This window comes from Anomaloglossus baeobatrachus, chromosome 10, assembly GCF_048569485.1.
Source record: "Anomaloglossus baeobatrachus isolate aAnoBae1 chromosome 10, aAnoBae1.hap1, whole genome shotgun sequence".
Taxonomy (NCBI): domain Eukaryota; kingdom Metazoa; phylum Chordata; class Amphibia; order Anura; family Aromobatidae; genus Anomaloglossus; species Anomaloglossus baeobatrachus.
Window position 1 is genome coordinate 124,247,004 of NC_134362.1, and position 3,786 is coordinate 124,250,789.

The following is a 3,786-nucleotide window of genomic DNA, read 5'->3' on the forward strand; positions in this document are numbered from 1 at the left end:
TAATCCAGGTGAATGCCCATGGGCTGCTTATAACTGTGTGAAATATGTAGTTTTACTGGGCTGGGATGAGAGAATCCATCGAAGCATGGTGTAGGGATTGTGGTTCCTGTGTGCTAAGAAGAAAGGCTGGCACCAGCCAGAAAGCCCCATTACAGCCAATAATCAACCGCTAGCCGCTGGAACTCGTTGCTCTAGATCATGTCAAACTCACACCAAGCAGGAATAGATACATTAGCCCACCATCCCACCCAAAGAGCAACTTCTGCTGCGCAGCTGGCTTTCTAGGCAGCAGCGCTATCGTGATGTCAGCGGGGGACATTGTGACAAGCCAGTGTTCCGTCACTTCATGTTGTGCACTGTTCAAACGGAAAATACATCAACAGGCAGACTACAGAAAAGCTTACTAACAAAGGTTAGAGAGGGGCTTTCTCAGAGGGCTTTTTACAGTTTGTCTATTCCCAATTAGCCGTTTAAGTATGCTTAATGAAAGTACTAATTCTTTCATAGGCCGCCCATTCTTAGTATTTGACGTTCCTTATATTGCGGTATCAGGCTTCGCAGCAGGTTGCAAAACATTCATCACCCATGACTGTCCCCAATTGGGCTCAGAAGCTAAATGTCTATCATGACCTCTCTTTTTGAAAGTCCAAGAGCAAGCAAACTCTTCCTCCAGGAGAGGGAGCCAACAGATCACTAAAGACATCATCATTGCTCAAAGAAAACACCGAAAAACAATGGAAGCTTTAATTGGAGTGGAATCTGATAGACAGCACCTGATGCCAAGTCTGCATCTTCTAACACCTGCAGTCACTGCAGCAGCTGAATCCAATGTGTCCAAAAGGGATCTATTCTATTCAATTGCAAATGATCTAGATAAGACTGAGAATAAGATACTGCACGGGACATAGCAGAGTTGGTCAAGTTGAGTGGAGATGAGTTTGCTATTTGGCACAGCTTTTGCATCAATAAAGCAAGTAAAAGGTGTGAAAGATAAAAAAAAGGGTGAAAGTGTGAAAAGTGAATTGGCCAAATTGAGGTGCATATAAAGTTTTTGCTTTCTTTCAATTCACTAATGGGGCTCATTTGAATCAGGTGAATTGAGTTCTGCTTTTGGAAACTGGGTTAAGAAGGGGTGCACCGGTCCTGGAGGTACTGCAATACCAGGTCAATGCGTGGAGTGGACAGAGCAAGATTTTTTCCATCTCCTTGTTCTAAAAATCCATTTAATATATGGTCCCCAGAGAGGGGACGTATCAGATATTAAACTGATAAGAACAGATTTAATTTTTTTTTTCTGTTTATCAGTAGGACTTCAAAATAACAAAGGTGATCGCCTCCCGTTGCCTGGGAACCGTCCAGGCACAAGAGGGCTATGTGTCACCAGAAGGCGCACACACTTCCTCAAGGCCGGCAGACGTGCAATCCCAGGCACCTTCCAGTACCGACCAAGGTAGCGTCCTCCGAAACTACACTTGATCTTAGCCAAAAGGCCGAGAAGCTATAACCCGAATTGGTTACGGCCTTGAGTGGCACCCTGGCCTATACCGGACACATCTTAGGGAGAGGGAGACAAACCCACGCCTACAGAAGACATTTTGTCACCCAAGCCAACCCTTGAAAAGGCTGTTTTGCAGAGCAAAAACAAGAAGAATGATGCTTTTTGCAGCCGCCGCCCACTGCAATTAATCTGAATAACTCCTCCTCCTCCAAGCACCTCCCCTCCCCCTTGCAGTCTTTCCAATTCATGATACAAAAAGACGGACGGACAGGACAGGACAGGACAGGCTGCCTGACTTTCCGTCACTGCCACCCTTTGCCATCCTTGCCCGTAGAAAGCCCTTTCATCATCCCCAAACCCTAATCTTTTCCCTTCCCTTCCCAGCTGCGTCTCACTCCCTTTCATTAGGAAGTGAGCGCAGCCTTTTCTCCGTTCTGCACATGCGCGACGTTAAACACAAATGCGCAGGCGTGCGTTCCATTAGCCTCACTGCATTCCACTCCCATACAGGAAGTGGGCGCAGCTATTACTACGGTCGCACATAAAAGAACCCACGGCCACCACTGCACACAGCTGACTCCACCACAGGACACCCACTTCTACACCAACGCAGGTAAGACAGGATCGGCACCTCTATGCTCCCGTTACAATCAGGCTCAGTCACCATGTGATAACGCTCTCAACTCTTTAGTTGCAGGCTCCCCTTGCTTCACCTCCACTGGCTGTGCTGCCATTTCCTCTCCCACCTGGAAGGTATACTTTATTCCACTATTTTCCTGTTTCTCTCTTCCCCCTTTTCCCATAACCTACTTTTATCTGCATTTGTGGGGTATCTATATGCTATTTACATCATAGTTTTATTCATTAATATGGAAGGGAAGAGTGCCCATGAGAGTGTTGAACTGCGGAGAGCAAGAGATTAAGCTGCTCCGATTTGCCACCATTGATAAGCTGTTCTCAGTAGATACACATGCTATCCAAACAGCAGCATCCACCATTGCTTCAGCCCACCCATTCAGTGACAGCTCACCAAGTCAGCCAGAGGAGTGGTGTAAGGAATTACACGTAGGCACTGACTCCACACCTTCACATCACAAGAAGGGGGTCTACAGGCTAGTGCAAGAATACGAGCAAGTCTTCAGCAAACATCCGCTAGACTTTTGAAGAATAAAAGGGGTCAAACACTACATCCCCACAAGTGCACACCCACCCATCAAAGAGAGATATAAGCCAAAACTACCTGCACATTACCAGTGTACCAAGGACATGTTGAGCAACATGAAGGAGGCTGGGGTTATCCGTGACAGTTGTAGCCTCTGGGCAGCTCCGTTGGTCCTGTTAAAGAAGAAGGACAGCACCACTCCCCTGTATTGAGGAATAGCTAGCTGCATTGAGAACTGCAAATTATTTTTCTACCCTTGATCTCACTAGTCGCTATTGGCAAGTGTCCGTTGCTGAGGCAGACCGGGAGAAGACCGCCTTTGCCACCCCGATGGGTCTCTGCGAGTTCAAAAGCATGCCCTTCGAGCTGTGCAATTTGCCAGGAACCTTCCAGAGGCTGATGGAATGCTGCTTGGGACACCGAAACTTTGAAACGGTACTGCTATACCTTTATGATGTTATTGTTTATTCTAAAGCAAACAAGATTTTAGGGTGTATAAAAAGGGAGATTAGATCCGGTGATCCCAACGTATTGTTAACCCTCTATAAATCACTTGTAAGGCCACATCTGGAATATGGGGTAAAGTCCTGAGCAGGTTGATAACCATTGGTTTGAGCATGGTAGGGTGTAGTGCGCATCTTCCTGCATCGGTAAAAGCTGCAGAAGTCCTTGAAGATTTCCGCTTCAAAGGCAGTGCCTTGATCTGTGAGGACTCTCTCTGAGTAGCCATGAGGTCTGCATAAGTGTGCTTGGAAGACCTTCGCTGCAGTATGGGCCATTAGATCTTTGACTTGTACCACAACCATAAATCTCGAGTAGTTGTCTACCATCGTAAGTGCATACGTGAGCTCGCCTCGATATTCTGCAACAAAACTCCCTTTTTCGATTTCAGTTTCAGCAAACACTCCTCTTCCTGTAGAAAATATTTATCATTACCTAAGACAGTCATTCTAATGCATGACAATATTAAGGCAATTTAGTTAAAACTTGTTTTAACTCACCTTTAAGGGGATTGATGTATTTCATGGTCAATCCAGGTTTGTCAGTGATGGCACTGACATAATGTATGGCGTCTTTTTCGGGCGTTATCCTTTGCCTTTTCATTGTGAAAATCCAGTTGCCTATA

At 46.0% G+C, this 3,786-nt stretch overlaps 1 pseudogene; it reads right to left on the reverse strand.

Annotated features, from left to right (window-relative positions):
• Positions 1 to 1,127: 1,127 nt before the first annotated feature.
• LOC142255531 (U2 spliceosomal RNA) lies at positions 1,128 to 1,331 on the reverse strand (annotated as a pseudogene).
• Positions 1,332 to 3,786: the final 2,455 nt, after the last annotated feature.